Source organism: Planococcus citri, chromosome 2, assembly GCF_950023065.1.
Source record: "Planococcus citri chromosome 2, ihPlaCitr1.1, whole genome shotgun sequence".
In the NCBI taxonomy this organism is placed as follows: domain Eukaryota; kingdom Metazoa; phylum Arthropoda; class Insecta; order Hemiptera; family Pseudococcidae; genus Planococcus; species Planococcus citri.
The window spans coordinates 82057771-82083375 of NC_088678.1; the positions used below are offsets into that span (position 1 = coordinate 82057771).

At 35.2% G+C, this 25605-nt stretch overlaps 1 protein-coding gene across 1 annotated transcript in view; it reads right to left on the minus strand.

Moving 5' to 3' along the window:
* The window catches only part of LOC135838047 (U6 snRNA-associated Sm-like protein LSm7), a 38379-nt gene extending 24435 nt beyond the window's left edge, over positions 1-13944 (minus strand). The window contains exon 1 of the mRNA XM_065353574.1: positions 13788-13944. The gene's annotated coding sequence lies outside the window, so the exon portion shown is untranslated. The remainder of the gene's footprint in view (positions 1-13787) is intronic.
* Between the last annotated feature and the right edge of the window lie 11661 nt (positions 13945-25605).

Sequence of the window (25605 nt, forward strand, 5' to 3'; positions counted from 1 at the left end):
CGGTTGTCGTGAAGATACGCTCAGGCTACTCTGCAGCTATCTGGACGACCGCGCGGTAAATATGGAAGGAGAGACACAGTCGTGCGGACGGGCAGCCACAATGGGGTGTCCCCAAGGCTCCGTCCTGGGGCCCATCTTGTGGCTTGTCTTGTTCGACGGCTTCCTGAAATTACCTTTGCCTAGAGGATGTCGAAGGGTAGCTTTCGCTGATGATGCCCACTTGTCAGTTGAAGCAGATTCTCGCGCCTCGCTCATCGAAACAGCAAACGAAGCCATGCGGACCATCAACGCTTGGGCTCTACGTGTCAGACTGAAGTTCGCCCCTGACAAATGTCAGATGTTGCTGATGAAAGGGAGCCTCAATCAGGCCCTGGTACCAGTATACCTAGGAGATACCAGACTTCAGTTCGAGAGCGAAGTTAAGTACTTAGGCCGAGTTATCTCAACGACAAGAACGGTGTCGATGCACGTCAAGCACGTCACCAAAAAGGCAGATGCCATGTTCCAAAAGTTAAGACGACTTACGGTTCATGAATGGGGTCTAAAGCCTACCCAGTTGATTTCGATCTACCGGGGGGTGTACGTCCCCATTGTCAGCTACCCAGCGGCCTGCTGGCCCAGAGACTTGGTAAAAGGAGACCGCGACGCGCTAAGATCCAGCCAACAAAAGGCGTTAATGACTGTCATCGGTGCGTACAGGCAGTCTCGACATGAGTCCTGTCACGTCATCGCTGGCGTCATGCCAATCGAACTGGAGATAGACTGGCGAAGACAGTATGCGTTACTGCCAGCCGCCACACCGAAGGCCGTAAAGAGAAAGCGGAAAGAGTATCTACTCAATCTCGCAATCGATAAATGGCAGGCGGACTGGACAGATTCTGAAGCGCTTAAGACAAAACGTTTTATACCTAACATCAGGGATAGACTCCGTAACGGACTGGTAGTCAACACGTATGTGACGCAGTTGCTGATGGAACACGGGGACATAGGTCAGTATCTATTCGAAAAGGCCAAGAAGAGACTTAACCCCACCTGCTTAAGATGCAAAACTGGTGAAGCAGAAGACACCCTTCACATAGTGTGGAGATGTCCAAGACACGATGAAGCTCGCGATCGACTTAAGCAGGCCCTGATGTTAGACGAATGGCCCTGCGAACTGCCCGAACTGCTCGGACAGGGAGGCAGACCATTCTCAGTCTTCGCCAGTGAAGCATTGACCGTGAAGACACGCCAGCTGAGCGAAAGCGAGGTTGCAGGATCAAGTAATCCGAACGCAGCAGGAGCTAGCTAGTAGTGAGATCTGGCCAATCAAGGACACTCATGTCTATAGGCGCGTGGGCCAGGCATGCTAACCCCGACTTGCGAATCATCGAACCAAGCGAAGAAGATCCAAGCAGCGAAGCGGACGAAGAGGAAGCCAAGCTAGCAGTCAACACCAAATCCGAAGACGTCACCAGGCAGCGAAGCGGACGAAGAGGAAGCGGAGCTTGCAAATACCCGATAATGTCAACACCACCGATCCAGTCAGAACCAGAACCAACGAAGAGGAAGCCGGCAGCGGAGTGGACGAAGAGGAAACCGAGCTGCCAAATACCGGAAAGTTAAAGTTACCTTAGTTTAAGTTTTTAAGTTACGAAAGAAGATTGTTAAGTTTGAGTTTATTAAAGTTATGTTAAGTTAAGTTGTATATAAGAAGAGCAGCGATGAACCATAGTTAGCGATTGAAAATAAAACAAGGTGCGCTACTATGGGGAGCCAAAAAAAAAAAAAAAAAAAAAAGAGCTGGTAAGCCATGGGCGTTGTCTAGGTTGGTATCCCTTTCCGCTGAAAAAAGTAGGCTATTCAAATTGGTTAAGAAGCATAAAGATAACACTGAGCTATTGGCCAAGTACAAAAGTGTCTCAAAACTAGTTGTTAGCCAAAGTCGCACAGTGGTCCAAAATGAAGAAGTAGCGGCCAAAATTCAAAAAATCCTCAGATTGAACAAGTCTCAAAAGTTGATTACGAATATGTAGCAGTTTTCTACATTATATTCCACGTCCCTTTCTGTGATTTCAAACACTTTTCCATTATTTTGCTTGCCTACGGAAATGAATGAATTGAAGTACCTCAAAATAGTCAAAAAACTGCTAACTTCAAAATGCTGTAAAGCATGTCAATTTTAATTTTTTTCAATACTTTATGGGTTTATATCAAAATATGGACATTTTTGAGTATAAAAATCGTTGATTCCATTTTTTCAAAAATATTTTGGTTTCTAGCATGCTCGTCACAAAAAATCTCATTTTTTTTGCTATTTTCAAGGTAAAAGTTTTTTTAAAAAAAAACCAAGCTGACTCAAGGTGAAATATCACATCCCTGGGGTACTATGGCATGTAAAGAAAAACATCCCTGAAAAATTGGCTGCCCCAACCTGCCCCATTTGAAAAAATTGCTTTGTAAAGTTGCATAAATGCTGTTTTTCTTATTTTTTTAAAAACATTTTCAAGTAAAAAATTACTACAGGAATATGAATACTAAAATTGACTTTAGTGACCCAAAAAAAACATATTTCGATACCCTCACGAATTTTTCAACATTTCATGTTTTGGACCACCCTCTCCCTCCTTTGAGGGCTCGTTTTGAGGTTAGGGGTAAAATAAATGCCAAAATCGACTTCAGCGACCTAAAAAAACCCCAAATCCTATAGCGATCTAAAAAAATACATTATTTCGATTGCCCACCTCGAATTAATCGAAATTTCATGTTTTGCACTGCCCCCTCCCACCTTTGAGGGTTCATTTTGAGGTTAGGGGTAAAATAAATGCCAAAATCGACTTCAGCGACCTAAAAAAACCCCATATCCAAAATTTTACGAATTTTGCTCTGAAATTCGATTTTGCACCACCCCTGCCCCCCTTTGAGGGCTCATTTTGAGATTAGGGGTAAAATAAATGCCAAAATCGACTTCAGCGATCAAAAAAACCCCCATATCCGAAATTTTGCGGATTTTGCTTTAAAATTTGATTTTTGGCCGCTACTTCTTCATTTCGGACCACTGTGAGTCGTTTTGAAAATCGAGAGTACCACTCCAAGATTGTAGAAAGCTATGAGGGTGATAGCAAAAAATATTGGGCTCATATAAAAAGACTCAAAGGCGACAGAAAAGAAGAGCTGAAAACTATAATTGTTGATGATCGAGAGTGTAATATTGAAAATGAACCAGAGTTAATAGCAGAGGGGTTTGGAGAGTACTTTTTGAAAAATGTAGAAAATTTGTCAAAAAAGTTTGCTACTAATAACAGCCACAATTCTTTTCCCAAAACAAGCATAACAAATAGTTTTGCTATACATGAGGTTACTGTAGCAGAGACATTTAGGCACATTATGAACCTGCCCAATAAACCATCAACTGGCCTAGTCAATATTCCTGCATGTGTTCTTCGTGAGAATGCGCAGCAGTTGGCACCTCCACTTACAGATTTGTTCAATCACTCCCTAAAAAATGGTGCTTTCCCAAAGGCGCTTAAGAGTTCAGTAATTGTGCCAGTATACAAGGCTGGGAACAAAAAGGAGATGGGTAATTATAGGCCAGTGAGTCTGCTCTCAGTAATCGGCAAGGTCTTTGAGAGAGTTATGAAGGAGAGAATGCTGCGTTTCTTACAAAGTTTTTCATATTTTGCAGACAGGCAATATGGTTTTCTGCCGCATAAGAGTGTAAATAATGCCTTATATAACCAAATCAGCGAAATCACGACACTTTTGGAACAGGGTAAAATGGTGGCTGCTACCTATATAGATCTCTCGAAGGCATTTGATATGGTAGACATAGATATCCTGCTCAGTAAATTATATGATTGTGGTTTTCGGGGGCTAATGTATGACTGGTTAAAGTCTTACCTTGAGGGGCGCAAGCAGAGGGTAAAGGTTGGCAAAGTATTCAGTAAATGTAGGCCCATTAAGAGAGGAGTTCCTCAAGGAAGCGTTCTTGGCCCCTTGCTCTTCCTCATATACATCAATGATATTTTCAAACTGAATCTCACTGGTACCTTGTTTGCATTTGCTGACGATATCTCAGTAATCTTTCATGCTGGCGCTATAAAAAGCCTAATAAATTTGATAAACTCTTCATTAAATATACTTGCTAAATGGTTTGAAGCTCATAAATTAACACCAAATCTCGATAAAACGAGTATTGTCCCCTATGCGTTTAGAGAGGTCTAGAGAGGTCCCAGATCTGAGTGGTAGTTGCTTCCTGCATGAATGTGGAGGTGTTAGTTGCCACTGTAGCCCAATCAGTCAGGTTGAAACTGTGAAATATCTGGGAGTTGTCCTGGATTCAAAATTGATGTGGGGGGAACATACACGAGTTCTGCAGTCAAAATTAAGAAAATTAAACGGGTTGATTTATTATTTGGCTGGATTTTTTTCCTCTTTCCATATGAAAAAAATTTATTATGCTTTGTTCGATTCAGTTTTGAGGTATGGGATTTTAGCATGGGGGGGGGAGCTTCACAGAGATACCTTGAGCCAATTAGACGACTGCAGAAGCATGCAATCAGAAACATAACTGGTTTGGAGAGAAGAGATTCGACTGTTGAGGCTTTTAAAAATTTGAAAATCTTAAATCTTGATCAAATTTATGTGCAGGTGTAGGCAGCATATGTGCATGAAAACAGAGATGCTTTTGGAGTTGGAACAGTCATTAGGGCTAGACCTCCGCTCATGGAAACTACGAGAGCAAATATGCAAATTCTAGTTAGGGCCCCATCGGTATATAACTCATTACCAGCAGAATTGAGGCAAGCTAGTCGTAATAAATTTCGAAAGAAATTAGCAGAATGGCTTGTTCAGAACAGGCGTGAAGGGATAGGCTAGAGTTCATGAATAATGATAGACTTGAAACTACTCGATCCTGCAACTGGTTCCTTTCCTGCTTTCTGGTGATAGCCCATTATATTGTGTTTGTGAAAATATCCCCATACTGGTCAAGACTGCTGATGATCACTTATAACCTGCTTATTATTGTTGTGTTTGTAAAAATAGCCCTATTTGGTTCAGAAAATTTCTATTTATTTTATTTTATTTTATTTTTATTTTATTTATTTATTTATTTATTTATTTATTTATTTATTTATATTTATTTATTTATTTATTTATTTATTTATTTATTTCTTTTTTTTAATGATTGCTTAAAACCTGCTTACTATTGTCACTATATTATATATTCTAGCCTTGTTTTTGAACCCCAAGTTTAAATTTGAATTTATTTATTTTTTTATACCTATATATTTGCTTATATTTTTCTATGTTTGTGTCAGTTACGTAATCTATTGATATATTATTGTATGTTATAGAGAGACCCCCGCCGTTCGCGTCTTAGACGCATTGGTGTGTGGATATTTGTAATCATGATTGTAAAAAAGAAAAAGTCAATATACCTCTCTTCTCTCTCTCTCTCCCTAAAAGAAAATGAAAATTTCAAAAATTTTCTCATAAACGGTTATCTTTTGTTTTTTTGGATTTTTTAATTTTGAAAAAAGCTGTTCAAAAAGCCACTTTTGAGGTGTCACTCCCAAAAGCGGCTCAAATGTAGATAAACTCGTTACACAGGTCGAGTATAATACACAACTCAATTTTTAGCTACTCAACTGCATATTCACACCTTTTGGAGCAAATCCGAAATTCTGGAGAAATTGAAAAATCGTACTGGGGCTGGAGGCTCCAGAATGACAGGAAATTGTGAAATTTGGATTTGGGGGGTTAGTTTTGGACAAAAATACAGCGATTCGCGTGAATTTCAAAAATTTCCATACAAACGGGAAACTTTCGATTTTTTGGATTTTTTAATTTTGAAAAAAGCTGGTCAAAAAGCCGCTTTTGAGGTGTCACTTTCAAAATCGGCTCAAATGTGGATAAACTCGTTAAACAGTTCGAGTGTAATATACAACTCGATTTGTAGCTGCCCAACTTCATATTCACGCCTTCTGGAGCAAATTCAAAATTCTGGAGAAATTGAAAAATCGCGCTGGAGGCTCCAGAATGGCTGGAAATGGTGAAACTTGGATTTGGGTAATTAATATTAGTTTTGGGACTTATTTTAACCATTTTTACTGATCATGTAATGTACTTGTCAATTTTGAATTTTCAAAAATTCGCCAAAAATCGAAAAATAAACTAAGGCAGCTGAAAATTTGGTTTTGGGGGTTTTAGACTATGCTCTTTCCAAAAATCGCGGTCCCGTTCAAATCTGAGTGTGACACCTCAAGAGGTTCCCTTGTAAGGTACCTACTCGAATACGGTAACATGGTACAGGTACCTGCTGAAAATTAGTAAAAACGTAAAAGGAACAAAAATCAGTCATGAAACCAAATCGTCCTTCAAGCAATTCGTGACCCACTGTGACAAATTTTCGACTAAATTTCAAAAAAAAAAATTTTAAATCTGATCTTTTGACCTTTAAAATTTATTTTAGACGTCATTATTTTGGGAACTTTTTTTCGTCGAAACGGTCGCTATTTTGTCAGAGCGGGTCACATAAATGCTTCTTTGTTTTTTTTTGGGAGGGGTATACAAAATTTTTGGAATTGGGGGCTAGGGCCCACGAAACCCTTAATGCGGCACTGAAAATAGTACCTATCTAATTTATTCAATTTATCTTCAGTAAAAAGTATCTACTCCTGAAATTCTTTTCAGTGTTACATAGTTTCATGCCTACTCCCACAATTTCAGTAGGCTACATGCATCATTACACTCGCTTAATTATTTCGAGCCGAGCAGATTTATTTAGCGCCAAACTGTCAAACGAATGTTTTCTGTACCTATTTCACAAAAATAGCAGGCAACTGTCTTGTACATAGGACATTCAATCAGCTAGGCGCCTTTCTGCTTGGGTGGCGGGTGTAAGGAATGGTAAGGGATGAATGAAGTTGCATACCAATACTACATATTCACAATAACCTAGCTTACACAATTAAAAAAAAAAAAGATGTTCTCGTGGGTCTTGGATGGTCGCATAATAAATAAAATAACATAAAACAGAATAGAAAGGAAACGAATACCTTCTTTTTTCTTTTTCAGTTTAGAGATAGGAATTGTGCCGTGCCGTGCGAAGAAAGGGAAAATGCTTACAAAAATTTGTGTTTCGAGAGGTGAAAAATCAATGTTTTAAAAAATTTTGAAAATGTAAAACAGACTCGAGTAAAGTGAGGACAAAAGTTTGTTTCAAGAAGTAAAAAACTATGTTTTTCAGGTGAAAAGTGCATTTTTGGTCTAAATATTTCTTCAACGTTGAATAACGAGTTTTACTTGGAAAACCCGCCCCTAAGAAATTACTGTTTTCCCCAGTTAATAAATATGTACTTGAATAGAAATCGGGATCACCTATTTAAAATAATAAAAAAACATCACGCATTACTCATTAAAAATTGAAAAAGAGAACAAAATATTTGATACCTTTTTTAAAAATGAGGAACAAATTGAAAAATTATCATTCGCCATTTTTCACTTTTTTAAAAGTAATGTTTATCAAAAATAAAAATATTCATTGTCAGGACGTCACAATATTATTTGTAAGTGACTGCACACTGCAAGCCGTGCAAGGTAATAAAAATAATTCAACTCCACTTAATTTGCTTGATTGCCACTACCTGTGAATTGTGATTAATTGGCTATCCATTATACCTATCTAAATAAATTGTTTAAGTAATACGTAATACACGTATGTAATACAAAAGGCAATATCTTCTGCCGTTCTGCCTTAGATATGGCTATAGTCAACTTCATTCACACATAGGTCTTTGCCTGCTTACCGTACATTAGCCGTCCATATCAAAGAGGTATAAAGTCAATGGTTGGATTTCGATGATTCGTTAACAAGTCACACTCACGTTTTCGGTGTTATCGATTCAATCGTTAACGTTACGGTGAACGTTACGTGCGGTGAAAATATTACAGTCATGATTACAGTGAATTTAATTTTTTAAATTTTAAATTTTTAAAATTTTGTTTTTTAAAAATGAAAAATTAAAATTATAAGCTAAATTCGGGCGACCTGCACACACTGCACGGTTTCGTCTAAAACGCAAAATCAGTGATGGAAAACTGAAACTGAAACTGAAACTGAAACTGGTTAAAAACTTGAACTGAAATGGAGAAACTGAAACTAAAACTGAAACTAGAACTGAAATGAGAAAAACTTAAACTGAAAACTGAAAACTTGAACTGAAAAAAATAAAACTGAAACTAAAAACTGAAAACTTGAACTGAAAAAAATGAAACTGAAACTAAAAACTAAAAACTTGAACTGAAATGTAAAAGTTTTGCCATTCACTGAATTTTGTCGACAAAATCATCAATTTATTCTCAAAATTCTTATTTTTTTCAAAAAATTTTGCCCTCGCTTCGCTCGGGCCAATTTGAATCTTTTTTTCCAAAAAACACATTGATGAAAAATATGAAATTTAGAAAAAGTTGAAATCAGAAAAACAGAATGGCGAATTCTCTCATTTAAAATTGATATTGTTCTACTTTTTGAACTACAAATTATCCAATCTTTTGCCCTCGCTTTGCATGGGTCAATTTGATACTCTTCTCAAAAGTCAGAGTTACAATTTGAAGAAACCTATTGAATTTGAAAAATGTTGAGATCAGAAAAACCAAAAAGAAAAACCCATTTTTTTTTTCATTAAAATCGATTGATGTCGTTCTACTTTTTAAATCACAAATTTTCCAAAGCTGAAAACTTTTGCCCTTGCTTCGCTGGGGCCATTCAAGATGCTACTTTTGGGTCATTCCATGTCAACTCAACCAACGTTGGCAACGTTTTTGGGTCATGTCCTTCGATTTCGCTCAAATTTTTTTTACAATATCTACCCACTCAGTAAGTAAGAAAGCCGCAATCAGTTTGGTCCCAGCCCCCTCAGGGGGCGGATGGAGGGGCTTCTATTATTTTCAATACTTTGATCAAAACTGATTTCACAGTTCGAAAAAGCATTGAATTTAGAACTTTTCAAGTACGTATGTTAAAATTTTCAAAAGTTGAAAGTTGAACTTTCAATTTGAAAGTTCAAATTTCAAAATGACGCTGTAAGTGGGAGCTACCATTTAAAATTTTGAAAAAATTTCCATAGATGTACATTTTGATACTTTTTCGAAATATTTAGGTTTCGAGATGGCACTCCTTGACGGAGGGGGAGCATCCCCACCCCCAATTTTGGGTGAAACGTTCGAAAGAAAATCTGGGGCATGTGATATATCGAATTGTATGTTTTCGGCGACGCTGAACACGAATATGACGTCAGATTTTTGATAGAACCCCATCCACGCCCCCAGCACCTCCTCAAAGGGGGTGAAAGTTCAAAACAAAAATGCGTTTTGTTCGTGTGACACGTGGAATAATATGTTTTTGGTGACGCTGAACACGAATACGACGTCAGATTTTTTATTTGACCCGTCCACGGCCCCCTGCACCTCCCCCTGAGCGGGTAACCCAAAAAAACTGGTAACATTCGTGTGACACATGAAATAGTATGTTTTCGATATCGCTGAACACGAATATAGCCATAGTTTTTGAAATCGACCTCACCTATGGCCCCCAGAACCTTCCCCAATAGGTAAAAGTCCAAAAAAAAAGTTGGGGGGCCGTGGATGAGGCCCAATCAAAAATCTTACGTCATATTCGTGTTCAGCGTCACCAAAAACATATTATTCCATGTGTCGCATGAACAAAACCCTTTTTTGAACTTTTACCCCCTTTGGGGAGGTGCTGGGGGCCGTGGATGGGGTCCTATAAAAAATCTAACGTCATATTCGTGTTCAGCGTCGCCAAAAACATACAATTTGATATATGACATGCCCCAGATTTTCTTTCAAACGTTTCACCCAAAATTGGGGTTGGGGGTGCTCCCCCTCCGTCAACGAGTGCCATCTCGAAACTTGAATATTTCGAAAAAGTATCAAAATGTACATCTATGGAAATTTTTTCAAAATTTTAAATGGTAGCTCCCACTTACAGCACCATTTTGAAATTTGAACTTTCAAATTCAAAGTTCAACTTTCATCTTTTGAAAATTTCAAAATACTTAAACAGTTCAAAATTCAATGCCCTTTCGAACTGTGAAATCAGTTTTGATCAAAATATCATAGTTTTGGAGGAATGGGCTGCTGAAGTTGAGTACCTCGAGACAATGTGAAAATAGTGGAAGCCCTCCCCCCACCCGCCCCCTGAGGGGGCTGGGGCCAAACTGATTGCGGCTTTCTCACTTACTAGGTGGGTAGATATTGTAAAATAAAATTGAGCGAAATCGAAAGCATGACTTTCAAAATCGCCTTTTTTTGGTTGAGTTGATATGGAATGACCCACTTGTAAGTAGGTGTACAAAAAATGCAAATTTTTCACTTTTTCTGAACAGAACAGAACTACTGGATTTTCAAAGTTTTTTGATACTATACAGTGCTCACTACTCAGCATGTTAATTAAAATTTTGATTATTGTGGCAAAATAACAATTTTTTGTTGGCAAAAGGACCATGCGATCTTCCTCCCAAGTAACTATAGCATAACTTGTCTTTTCTTCGGCCCCCTCAGGCCCGGATTTTCTCTGCACAGCCGTGCATATTTATTCATAATTTTTGAGTTTTAAATGTTTGAATTTGAAATTTGAAGTTTTTGTAGCCAAGTAGCAAATTAGATTAATGTATGAAAAAATTCATGAAAGAAAATAATTTTTTTTTTCATTTCCTCTTGAACTTTAAGCAAAATTTTGAAAACTGAAACTGAAATAGAAAAACTGAAATAAAAACTTGAACTGAAAAAAGCAAAACTGAAAACTGAAACTAAAAACTTGAACTGAAAAAGAAAAAAGTAAAACTGAAACTTAAAACTGAAAACTTGAACTGAAAAAAATCAAACTGAAACTTAAAACTGAAAACTTGAACTGAAAAAAATAAAACTGTAACTAAAAACTAAAAACTTGAACTGAAATGAAAAAGTTTTGCCATCACTGCGCAAAATGGAGCAACCTGCACGAACTACTGCGGGTTTTCAGGGGTGCTAACCTTAATTATTTTAATTAAGGTTACGGTTTCACTCCAATTTTTTCGTTGACATTTTTCGGTTTTGGTTTTGAAATTCAAAATTTCAGTTTTGGTTTGGGTTTCGGTTTTATTTACAAAAATTTCGGTTTTGGTTTCGGTTTTCGGTTTTTTTCGGTTTTACATATGTATTTTTTTAAAAATTTCTTCAAAATTTCTCAATCTTAAAAAACAAAGCGATTTTTTTAATTGAACGGGGTATGGGTATGCGTAACAAATCTCAAATGTAGCCTTTAGGTGGGCAAAATGATTCTTTTATTCTTCCGAGCCTTTTCCCTGTTTATGTTCACTGCCCTGAAATCAGCATTCAGCATTTTGGCATTCAACAACCCAAAAAGCAACAAGTCATGAAGTCAACAACCAAGGACCCAATTCGATAGGTTCATTAAATTTATCAATTTCCCTGGATTTCGAGTCTCAAAAGTCAAAAATGTGAAAAAATCACCCCCAAAAAATTGAAAAAACTGAAAAAACCCAAACCGAAAAGCCAGGGATGGAAACCGTAACCGAAATTTTTAACCGTAATGAATTTTAACCCCTAAAATGAGGCAAAATTTGTAACCATAACCACTACCGTAACCGAAATTATAGATTTCAAATTTTTTAACCATAACCTTAACCAAAATTATTGGCATTAATTTTTTTAACCATAACCGTAACCAATTCATTTTATTTCGGTTACGGTTATTTTTTTTTTTGGAAAAATTTTCATTTTTTTTCCTGTTGAAATGCAACTTAGGAAGTCCGAATGCAGTGAAAGTGATACCCGCAATTTTCCCATTTTTTTTGAGGTCCATCATAATCTAGGGAAGGCAAGGCAACAACACAGAGTCAACCTTTGTAAAAACATCATTCTCCATTTTTTCATCGCTTTGAATTTTCGAATACTTAATTCAGTTAATTCGTTGCAAAAATTGACGATTCTCAATTTTTCTTTTGAATTTGAGATTTGTAAAAACATAATTTTTCCATTTTATTGCTTTGAACTTTTGTTGAAAGCTTAACCTAAGCTCAAAAAATGGTGACATTTGATTTGGTGGTGGGAGGGGGGGGGGAATAAACTTGACAAAGTAGACAGAGTTTCGAGTAATTCGTTGCAAAAATTGAAGATTTTTGATTTCTTTTTTGAATTTGAGATTTATAAAAACATCATTTTCCATTTTTTTTCTCAAATAAAAATGATGTCAAATAGGTAAGGTAGAGTGGGGTAATTGCAAAGCACTTTTTGATTAGTGACACTTTGAGAGGGCGCTGAGAGAAGACTATTGCACGGATGAAGCTGAAATTTGTACCACATATACTTCAGGGAGTTCTCTATCAATGGTAAAATTTTGGTACAATTTGGTCCACAAATCGTGGAGAAAATTTCAATTTGAAAATTTGAAAATCGACTTTTGCATTTACCCCATGTTGGGGTAAATGCAAAAGTGGGCAATATTTTTTTTATTTTTGTATTTTTTTGCATTTTCAACACACTCACTGTATTCTACGTGTCATTTGCTAACTTTTGATGTATTCGTGGTCTTGATTCGGTAAAAAATTCGATAAGTTTTCCACTTCCCAAAAAAAATTTTAGGGGAGTGAAAAAATGTTGAAAAATTATTTTTTTAAAAACTCGCTAAAATGAACAAAAAATCAACTATTGGTCATTTCTGATGTTTTTTATGTAAAAAACTCGTCATAGAAATACATTTTTCGTCAAATATATCAGTAGAACATGAAAAAAGAGCATTAATTTAAAAATTCAGTAAAACTGGTAATCACTTCTCTAACGTGTAACTCATCATGTGATCGCGGAAGTTTATTTTTTTTGTTATTTCGAACCATTTTCAAGTTATTTGGAGCAAAAAAATATTTGTGGTAAGTGCAAAAATGAAAAAAAAAATCGTTTTTGCAATTACCCCGAGTCGATTTTTTCTGGGGTAATTGCAAAAACGCAATTTACGGCCAAAATAAAAAAAAAAAATTCAAATTTCGATATCTTACCTTAAACTTTATTCCTTCATGACCCTAAATCGCGAAAATTCCAGATAAATCGACAGTTTTTTCTATTTCACATGCATTTTTTTAAAAAACACCTCTCACTTTACTTATGAGTGGTTTCAACATGCTTTGATAAAAGTGTTTGCTACGAAGCAACAAGTTGAACCCCGCGAGTTGTGACCAGGTGAATATGTTGGTAAGAGTCGTTGCTTCGACACCCCCTAGGTGGCACAACCAGAAAATTGATATTTGTTTGCATGAGGTCACAATTTTGCAATTACCCCGTTTTTGCAATTACCCCACTCTACCTTATGAAAGAAACTGACAAATTTTTCAAGAACTGTGATCGTTCTTTTCATCATATTTTGCAATATGCTGCTGAAAAACGTTTTCAATCAAAATTAAATTAAAATTTGCAGAAAAAGGCTATGTATTTACATGAAAATTTAAAAACAAGCTAATTAGAGATGTCTAACGACCCAAAAATGACATTAACACAAAAGGTCCCACTTTGACCTAATCTGACTAAAATCCATTTTTCTCGAAAATCAGTAAATTTCAAAGTGGGACCTTTTACCGCGGAATGACGCAAATATATTTTGATAAATTTTATCAATTTGACAAACCTGGTTTGTCAAATATATGGGTCGTGTGTTCGTGTGTACCAGGTTTAACAGCATACCCGTATGTATAGCTTAAATTATTACTAAAAGTACTTTAAATGCCACTTACTGAATCTAATCAAGTAACGCGATCATTTCTAAACGATTGAGAAACAGGGGACAGCAAATCAACTAACAGTAGGTACTATAGAAATTTGAAAACGATACCGTACAATGATTACTCAAAATACGCTCTGCAAACGAATACGTCGAATGTTAGCTCTTTGCCACATCGACACATATGTATATTGCGCAACATTTTCAGTGGCGTAGCCAAGGGGGGGGGGGGCGAAGGGGGCCACGCCCCACCCTCTTGCGAGCGAAAATTTGAAAGAAAACATGCAAAAATGGGCGTGTTTTTGTCGTTTGTATCCATTTTTTCTACAAAATTTAGCTCTCGCTTCGCTCTAGCAGTAATTTTGCCTTCGTTTTCATTAATTCACCACACATCACGAAGGTTTCCAGAAAATTACCCCTCATTTCGATTTTTCATTCCTAAAAATCTGGTGTTGTCCCCTCCTTGAGAAAATCCTGGCTACGCCACTGAACATTTTCAAATTTCTGTGACATTGACATTGCATGTTGCGCAATCATGATGCGTATTGCGTATCTTTTTGCGTATTTTTTTTATTGAACGCGGTATGCGTAACAACCATTCATTACGTTCAGTCGTTCATCGTAGAATACATATTTTTACGCATGTTTAGCGTTAGCCCTTTTTACGATTTTATTTTAGCATTTGAGTATTCATCAACCATTCATAATAGGTACATATATTGTGCTTTATTAATCTTGAGATACCAATCAAAAATTTGCCAAAAATAAAAAATCAAAAAATGAATTTCTTCTGCTCAAAATTTGATTCTGCGATGTGGATGATGAATTTTTTTCAATTTTCAGTGAGCCGAATCTCCGATCTATCGAAAAATGATTAACTGTTGCAAAACAAAGCAGTCTCGCAAGAAAGGCAAGTTCTAAATATTCAAAAAAATATAATATATGATAAAGGGTATTCCTGGTTAAAATAGGTACGATCGCGGTTTTTTCATAGAGAGAAAGGAAACACAACCTCATCTTGAATTAGATTTTTCGTCAGTGGTCATCGCATAATTACTCAATCAGTAAACTAATTAAATACTTAGGTAGTAAAAATCAATGATGGTGAAAAATTATACGTAACTCAATAGCTATATGTATCGGTGGATGTAAGTTTATCTCATCTTATACGTATTACACGCCTAGAGATATTTTAGCTCGTAAAATAATTGCACGAGTTGTTAATAATGATTTGAAATTAACTAAACGACCCAGACGAAAATAAAAAAACAATATAGGTAAGTTAAGTTACGTGTACTTATGAGTAAGTAGCGTAAGTTAGGTGTATTAATCGCGATGATGTAATTTATCAACATCGATTAGGTATAGTGAAGTCAATCTCTCACTGCTTAAATTCTCGAGATGATTTTTTTTTGCCACCTGTTTAGCGCCTGTGATGATGGCGACGTTTAACGTTACTGTTTTAGAAGAAGGATAAGCTTACTTGGGTTTTAGATTTAACCCTCCTTTCGAGCATTCAACAGTCAAATCAAATCAAATCAAATAGCCTTTATTAGAACTAGATACATTACAATATCAATTCTAGTAAAGGAGAAAAACACCCTTACGTACATAGTTTACAATAATAATTTACAGTTCTAGGCCCATATTATGGGCGAAGGCCTCTCTCAAACGCTGCCACTCGGTACGGTCACGAGCTACCCCTTCGTAATGGTAGTTATAAATGAAATTATAAATTATGTCCCTCCATCTGGCCTTTGGCCTGCCGTGTTTGCATTTTGAATATGGTACCCAGTAATTTATCGCCCTGGCCCTGGTCCATCGCTCATCCCTAAATCTCGCGATGTGACCTGCCCAATCCCAAATTTTCCTTCTCGTTTCTACCAAAATATTTTTATTAAATTTTAGCCTGTTTTTTATTATTTTTGTAGGGATTCTGTCCGATTTTTTTATTCCTATCATTGAGCGGTGCATCGCGTTTTGTGCTGTTTTTAGTTTATTTTCTAGGGTATTTGTCAGGGTCCAGGTTTGAGCTCCATAAGTAATTGTTGGGATAATGCAGCTGTTGAAAATTTTGCTCTTATTTTCCAATTTGGAAGGTCCCTTCATGATATTTTTCAACGCCATCCAAATTTGCAAGCAATGAATTTAATTTGGGTCTTTTTTGAGATTTTTTTTCAACAGAGAATTCCAAAAAATTTTCCGGGGGGTGCATAACGGCTTTTGAAACCGGTTTCAATCAATTTGAAATTTCTTAAAAGGGGTAGGTAAATAACTTATGAAACGATTTTTAGCCTCTTAACACAATTTTATCAAATTCTCATATTATTTAAAAAATGGTAAAAACGGTTTTTTCACGTCTACTCGACCAAACGAAGGTATAGGAAGAGACGAACGCGCGCACACCTATGTAATGTACTCGCACTCGTACTACTCTCATTACACATTCTACTAAATGGAAAATATTCATCGTGTGTCGTTTTGTTTTGTATAATTTAAACAAAAGAATCTCTCTAAAGTCTTGTTCGAGTTAAAGACTTAATTTATTTGGCTCAATAGCAGCGTGTGTGTAGGTGTTTCGGAGGATTGGTTTTAATTATTTATGGACACAGGTAGTGCCTACCTAATATTTGTCTGAACAGTGTTTCAAATGGTATTCTTGAACTTCAGATAAGTATACTTAGACTATAATCCATACACGAAAAAGTGCTCTAGAAGTTGATTTTGTATTTTTTTTTCGGGGACCAAAAAAATGCGCTGCCAAAATGAAGGTACTACCTGCCCCATTCAGAAAAGTGCAATTTTGAAATTTTTACCCCGCACAACGAGGGGGTGGACCCTCAAAAAGGTGATTTTGGGGACATGGTCGGGACCGAAAAAACTCGACGGGGTTGTGTTGGGGGACTTCCTCCGATGCCATATATGTAATTTTTTTCCGTGAAACCCTGCACAACTGCATTCTATGGCACTTTGAATGCGATTTTTGTGCATTTTTGGCCACTTTTGATGGTAAAATGGCTCTCATGTCCACGATATCGCTGGGGACCGAACGATTCTTGGACGTATGTTAGACGGGGCTATTTGAAGCCCAACTGCGCAAAAACGGCGAAAAAATACGATCACAACGCGATTTTATGAGCACTAATAGGCTTGTTACCACTCCCCCGACCACAGAATTAAATAATGCATTGTGTATTCGAAAATGTCGATGCGACCCATCAAAATGGTATAAAATTTCGCGCTGAACTCAAAAATCGTAATAATTTTTAATTTTGACTCCTCGCGGTGGAGTTTTGCCCCCCAAACCGAATATAACGATGATATTAAACAAATGTTACACATTACACATCGATACTGAGGATTTATGTGTACGCAATAAGAATAATTCTCATATTCCTTGTCTTGGGAATATCACTTTTACGACATTTCTCTTGATTTTTGCAATGTTTTAATCGATCACTTATCCATAATGTTATGATTCTCAAGGCTCTAATGATACTTATGTAGGTACCTATACTTATTATACACATTTGGGTTGGGTCGATGATGGCGAGTAAAATGATGCAATCACCAGGTACAAAAAAACAATTTAACTTGAGTAGGTATCTGCAGTCTGCACAGGTCATTAGTAGGTACATAATTATGAAGAAATGAAAAACATAATTAGACAAAAAATGATGCTTTACCTTAGAAACTGACATGGTTTTACGTTCGTATGTTAAAAACAGATAATTGTTGTTATGTACCTTTTTTTTTTCAAATTCAAAACTGCTTTCTGCTTTCAACAAAAATAATTGAATAATTTCAATTGCATGCAATGCACTTATTTACCCATTATTTATGTATTTCGAATTTTCAATTTTCATGTTTCAGTATAAAAATGCATATAATTATTCATTACCACTAATGGAGTAACGGTTGGTAATGTAAAAAAATTTTAAAAAAATAAAAAATAAGGAAAAAAAATTAGAAAATACTACACTAAGAGCTACCTAACTGCTAAAAGCTGGTAAAAACTTGATTTTGGAAAAAAAAAAATTAAAAAACTGAAAGGAACAAGAAAAAACAAAGAACATCAGTATTTACCACTGATCATTGGTAAAAAAAATTGAAAAAAAAACACTTTTCAACGTGGGAAAAACGAGAGAAAAAAAGGAAAAAGTATCGATAACACTCAAAATTCCCCATATTTTCCCCCTTTTTTAGGTCGATTTCGTTAAAATCCCTACTTTCCCCCTTTTTCCCACACGATTCCCACAGGATTTGAAAAATCCCACAATTTGGGAACTCTCTATTAAACAACTAAGAATATATGCTTTACCCTTGACAAACTTGGAGAAATATTATGCTATGATAATTTTTATAGCCATAATTTCATATATATCGCGTAGTATTATGTCATTGCCTCCAGGTGTATGCTAAAGTTTTAATATATTTATAAAATAATTACTGTAAGTAAAATACAAATTACCTAATTAGAAGAAATTTAAAATTCTATACCACGGGTATAAACAATGGTCCAACATTCTGGAGCTCCAAGCATTTAACACAAAGTCTACATATATTATTAAGCAACAAAATTTGTATTCTAATTCTACAAGAAAGACAAAGAAGAATACGTAAAATTTGATATAATATTCAAATATTATAATTAAAATTAATAACTCATCAACAGGGAACTTGACTTGAATCATTTTACAAAGAATTAAGTCAAACAAGCGTAGCAGAAAGCACTTGATAGCACACGATGCCAAAAAGTATGCTTAGTCTCTAGGAATTAGCTCCAAAACACTGTTTTGGTTTTTACAAAATTTGAGTAAGTATAATTGTACTGTACTGTACTGTACTGCATTTACAGCTCCTTGGGTCTCTTTATAAAGAGCAAATCAGCATAAATTTTAAATTGATGGCACATGATATTTTCATAGACATCAATTGAAAATCACTGTTCCAAATGCTTCAAGCTAGGATTGAAATACTTACATCACCTTTTGTGGATAGTACTGGTATTATCAGATACCAATGTGTTCTTCCAATTTCTGGTTGGCAATTTACTTCAATAATCTTCTACACACTCCTGCACTGAGCAAAGCATACGTACATATGCTAATACTCAGAGTTTATTGATTTGAGCCTTGAGGAACCTGTTCAGGTCATCCTCGTCCAGACTATTGTGGTTGATCATTTTCTTGAGTTTCCCAATTCTCTGATGAACCTGTTTCCAGAATACACATATTCGTTAAGAAAAATCTAATAAATGTCCATAGATACACAATGAAATTAACTCACTGTAATCTATGCATTCCATTTTCCATGTTCAAGTCTGCTTTCAAAGTTTCTTCGTTTATTGCCTTCAATAATAAATCTCCATTAACACCATTTTCTCTGGAATTTGTCAAGTATTCAGCGAAACCAATCTGAAAGCAAAAATGATGTTTTTCGTTAATTGGGTACTGCGTGCAGACTGCAGAGGCCGTTCAATTTCTTCATGGTGGGAGGGGGGAGGAGACAAAAATGTCCAATAATTATTAAATTTTGCAAAAACAATGGTTTTGTGCCAAAAATTTGAAGCAAAACTTTTCGATTGTTGAGAAGCTAGAATTTTTGGTCATTTTCAGCAAACAGCAAGATTTTTGGATAATTTAATTATATTCTACATACGAGTATAACACATGAGTCGAAAACTCGGTTATCATTTCACATCCATAATGTTGTGATTCTCATGGCCCTAATGATGCATGTAAACACATGGCATGACGATTGTGCTGGATTAATTTTATTTCATTGATAGGTATTGGTATAGTGAGTAAAATAATGCAATTGCCATGTAATGTACCTACAAAGTAAGACAATTATCTATACTTATGTAACTGCATAGGTCATTAATACATGTCAAGAAATAAAAAAAATAAAATTCTTAATTAAGCAACTAGGATAGTTTTATCTTTTTATGTACCATAGAATTGTTTTTAAACAATATTTTTTAATCTGTACTCCTATTTTACATAATATAGTTAATTGAATAACCTGTGGTTTAATGTGAATAAGCCAATCATCAGGTACTTACTTATTCTTTGATATCAATCTGTGTCTCATTCTCTTGACCGCAATCATGTGGCATAATCCCATACTTCATCTAGAAACAGCCCTTCCACATTTTTCAAATAAGGATAATAGAACACAAATCTCTTGAGTGACCCGCGTTGGTCCTGGATGGTGTTATTCCAACTCTGAGATTATTTCAGGTTGATAGTGGTATTTGAATAAAGTGTAGAAGGTTTGGGTACTTCTAGCCTTTATTTATAACTCTGATCAAACTTCTTTGCCCTATTCAATAGTCAATACTTATTTCATTGACTGCCACTCATGGAATCTCAATGTTGATCACAATTTATGAAAACCAACCTGTATAGAGATTTGAGAGCTTTGAGTGAGAAAACATGTAATTTTGAGCACAGATTTTTTCAACAAAAAAAATGTAGCCTCAACTTTCAAATTGTTGGATTAGGCAGATAGAACTTATGTAGGTACATAAATACATGAAAGAGTCAACAAAATTACACTTCACAAATTAATAAGAAATTTTGTACCTATATAAAATAGGTTCATTACCTTTAAAATTGTGATTAGGTATATACTTACAATATAAAATGCAAAATGTACACTTTTAATGCAAAAAAATTCCTATTCACTCAGCACCAAAAACTTTAGCCTCATACAAATTAACTGGTGGGTAGCCGCTTTATTGTTTTTTTTAAATAAGTACAAGGCGTTTACAAATTAAGACAATTATTATATGTACTTATACTTGGGCTATGTATCTGTATTGGTCATTAGTACGAAGAAATGAAAAAAAAGTAAAATTCTTAATAAAACAACATGAAAATGCTTTACCCAGTTATTATGTCGTTGCCCCCTGGTGTATTCGGGGGGATAAACTATGGTCCAACATTCTGGAGCTCCAGGCATTTAACACGAAGTCTACATAAATTATTAAGCAACAAAATTTGTATTCTGATTCTACAAGAAAGACAAAGAAGAATATGTAAAAGTTAATGTAATATTCAAATATTATAATTAAAATTAAAAACTCATCAACAGGGAACTTGACTTGAATCATTTTACAAAGAATTAAGTCAAACAAGCGTAGCTGAAAGCACTTTATAGCACACGATGCGGAAAAGTATGCTTAGTCTCTAGTAATTAGTTCCAAAACACTGTTTTGGTGTTTACAAAATTTGAGTATAATTGTACCGTACTGTACTGTACTGTACTGCATTTACAGCTCCTCGGGTCTCTTTATAAAGAGCAGCAGCATAAATTTTAGATTGACGGCGCATGATGTTTTCATAGACATCAATTGAAAATCTCTGTTCCAAATGCTTCAAGCTAGGATTGAAATACTTACATCTCCTTTTGTGGATAGTACATACTTGTATTACCAAGCAATTTTTTGGTTCTCCGTTCCCAGTGTTCTTGTTCTCGTAATTTTCGATTTTTTTTCGCATATTGGCCAAATTTTGGCACTTTTTTCTCAAGTTTTGACCCAAAATATCCCAAAATGATTGAAAAATAAATAAAAAAACGGAAAAAATACTGAAAACAGAGTGAAAAAAAGAAGAAAGGGAACAAGATCAAAAATCAGAAGAACGGTTCTTGTTCTTCTGTTTTTCAAAGACAAATAAAAGTGTCCGTTCTTTGTTCTCAATGTTCTTCACTGGGATTTTTCCAGGTGTTTGTTCTTTCGTTCGCTCGTTCTTTCAAAAATTGGTTGTTCTTTTGTTCTTTGTTCCTGTTCGTTCTTCCATCCCTGCTACCGCCCCATGAACAAACCTAATAGGGTTTGCCCCTACACAAGTAGACGACACACTAGTATAAGAAAAACATTCCAAAAATAGGAAATTTTTGAAGAGTTTTGGAATATTTTGTAGAAAAAAAGACAATTTTTAGCAATTTTGCCAAAAATGAAAAAAAAAACGAACCCGCGACTCTAGTCGCGCCACAGAATAATGTTTTTTAAAACAAAAACTTAAAAATTCACAATAACATTATAAACAATATGTATAGGTAGGTATAAAATTCTCAGCAAAAATTAGGCACCAGGACGACGATTCCCATTACGTAATGTAACCCAATTCGCTTCGTTGATTAAACGATTTCTAAGGCCTTGATTGTAAGCCACTATATTACGAAATTGGATCAGCTGTACACCCCTTAGAGGAGGATTTACTTCATCACCAGGTTCTTCGTCACTTTCTTCATCTATAATTTGCGAGTGAGGGTCAGTGTGATAGGCTATTAGCAAAGCCGCATGATCAAAGTTTCCGCATAGGATAGAGAGTAACTTGGATATATCAGCATTACTTGAACCGGGTATAGTTTATTATATGTACTTCACGTATTTGCCTATAGAAGTTTTGAAAATGCCCACTTTTATGCCTATAAATTTAAAAAAAGTGCTGCTTTGCTTTTCTAATAAACCTACTAAAAAAGTTGTGCTTTCTTCTGTCAAAATTGCTTTTAAAAAAATTGCTGTTATTCATAAAAGTTTTTAAAAAGTTCTCCCTAAGCAGGACTTTTTTTTCAATTTATTAGATACGTAAAAAATAGCAGCACATTTTGAAACTTTTTTCAGAAATTAGTAGATACTTTCATGTATTTTGCTGAATTTCGGCAAAAAAATGTGTTTTTTTTCTGTCAAAGGAGGAGTTGCGATAAGGTCATTTTTTGGCACCAGCTAGTTCTCGACTCAACCACTCTTAAAATGTTGTAATAAATGTCCCAAATACGAATCCGTGGTTGGTTAACCCAAAATAACCATTTTTTGGGCTCCAGTGGTTCTCAAAGTTGCGAATAAAAAAATGGATTTTAGGAACCACTAAGTATTATTTTCAAAAACTTTTTTAGCGTAAAATATCTGTTTGAGCCCGATAAATGTTATGCGAGCAGATTTTTCTATTTTCAACCCCTGGGGGCAGAAATGAGGGGGTTTCAATTTTTTGAAAATTTTGGAACCACCATTTTGGACCTACCCCTTCGAACCCCGCTAATGAGCTTTTTACAGCTTATCAGTATCTGAAAGACCTCCATCCTACCAAATTTTGAGCTCAATAAAAATTTTCACTGGTACTCAAAAATCCAATTTTTCATAATTTCGATATTTTGGGAACCCCTGGAAAACTGGAAACCTGCGATTTGCGCCATACGTAACGTTTTGAGGTGTAAATTCAATAATATAGATGAAAAAGTTGAATTAAGCTCTTTGTATATTTGTAATTTTGGAACTTTTTTTAGAGCCCCTCCCCACTTTAGGCACCCCTAAAAAGGCGTTTATGCATATTTTTTCAAATGAATTGAAGAATTTACGTTTGAAACACACTAGCAAATCCTCGATAATTTTTCATTTGATTTTTCCAGTAACTTTCAAAATTGAGCTATGTTGGGTCAAATTCTGGCATTTTTACTTCGTTGAAATCATGAAAACGCTATTTAAACGCCTTTTCGAAGAGTTGAATCGCAGAATTTGATCCAAAATAGCTCAATTTCGAAAGTTACAGGAAAAATCAAATGAAAAATTATCGAGCACTTGCTAGTGTGTTTCGAATGTAAATTCTTCAATTTATTTGAAAAAATATGCCCAAACGCCATTTTTAGGGGTGCCTAAAATGGGGGGCTCTGAAAAAAACGAGTTCAAAATTACGAGTATACGGGGAGCTTAATTCAACTTTTTCATCTAAATAATTGAATATACACATCAAAACGTTACGTTTGGCGCAAATCGCAGGTTTCTAGTTTTCCAGGGGTTCCCAAAATATCGAAATTACGAAAAATTGGAAAATTGGATTTTTGAGTACCAGCGAAAATGTTTACTGAGTTCAAAATTTGATAGGATGGAGGTCTTTCAGATACTAATAAACTGTAAAAAGCTCATTAGCGGGGTTCGAAGGGGTAGGTCCAAAATGGTAGCTCCAAAAGTTTCAAAAAATTGAAACCCCCCAATTTTTGTCCCCGAGGGTCGAAGTAAAAAAATCACCTCGCATAACGTTTATTTGGGTCAAACAGATGTTTTTATGCTAAAAAAGTTTTTGAAAATAATACTCAATGGTTCCTAAAATCCAACCCACACCTCACATAATGAAGTTACGTTACATAGACAACAAAAAAAATCGAATAACTACTAATTATTATTAGGAAAAAAGTGCATCGCTAGGGCTAGAGAATATCTGACAAACCAGTACCTACTTACAGCACCAAATCCATTTCGTGATGGCCTAAGTATGTATAGTATTATTTAAAATACATACAGCTTTTCCCATGTTAAGCCGAAACTTACCTCAATGTTGCTAAGATGGCTAAATGGTATCCATCCAAAAGTTGCCATCTCCCACAGTATCACTCCGAATGACCATATGTCCGATTCTAACATCAACCTATTGTGTACCAGAACTTCATAGTTCATGCGCAACTTCTGAAAAAAATCTGGCATTTTCAGAAAACAATCGAGCATTTTCTGCGATCTGGCTAACCGCAGAAGAGTACTATGTGAAAGCATCTCGTAACTTATGTTTTATACTTAAGCATCCCGGAGGTACCTACATGTTATGTCATTCAATAATTTATCTTAACTTATTTGATTCGGTAAGTCTGGTTCGATGGTATAGGTAGATTGTACTGTCACCCAGCATACAAATCATAATCGTACAAATTGTATTTTGTATAAACTGAGACCTAAACACGAATCAAGATTCTTAAAATTTTCATTAAAAAGGCAAATAAAATCAAAAAATTTATAGTAAGTAAAGTACCTATAGGTAACAATCATTTTTTTTTTTAGAAAACCACCTCAAGTGTAGAGTTTATAGGCAGTTGTAATAATAATAACATGTGATAAAGAGAAAAAAAGTAATGAAAATAGTGTAATTTGTCCTTACATAACTGCTATTTCATGGATTTAACTTTAAAAAAAAAAAAAAAAAAAAAAAAAAAAAACGTTGACATGGCGTTTTACAACTTAAGATAATTATATATCCACTATCCAGCCAAGCTTGAATTAACTACATTCACAGACAATTTTTCATTTCAATTTTTTTTACTTGAAAAAAGTCATTGTAATGAAAGAATTGAAGAGAAAAAGAGAATATGAAACTTCACGTAATAATTATACATTAAAATCAAAACATTACACTAGGCAACTGCATATTTGTGTTTGTGTTGAAAATAGGCTTAATCCTTAGAAAAACAATTCAAATTGGAAAACCCCACTCTGTTTTCTGTTTTAAGATTTAAAGTTTCGATTAGACCGGTAAAGCCCATTTTCAAACCAAACACCAAAAAAAGGTCAAAAAAATTGCCTATAGTGTTATTGAATTAATTAAAAAACTATGCAATGGTCTGATTAATCGTCTAATCTATTATGGACAATTGTAAATGATTGTACTGCATTTACAGCTCCTCGGGTCTCTTTATAAAGAGCAGCGGCATAAATTTTAGATTGATGGCGCATGATGTTTTCATAGACATCAATTGAAAATTTCTGTTTCAAATGCTTCAAGCTAGGATTGAAATACTTACATCACCTTTTCTGGATAGTATACTTTTTTTTTTCTATTAGATTGTCGTGCGGTAAGAACAACTTAATTAGTCGCATAATCGATAATTAATTAATGAGAAATAAATTCATCAACATTTTTCATTTTATTTCATCATCTTCTATTTACATTTGATCTATTCAAGGGTGAGATTGATCACGGAGGCCCTACACGCAGGCAAATAAATATGCAAATTCAACTCATGTTGAAAAATGAAATTTTGGAAAGATCCACCTCTCACTG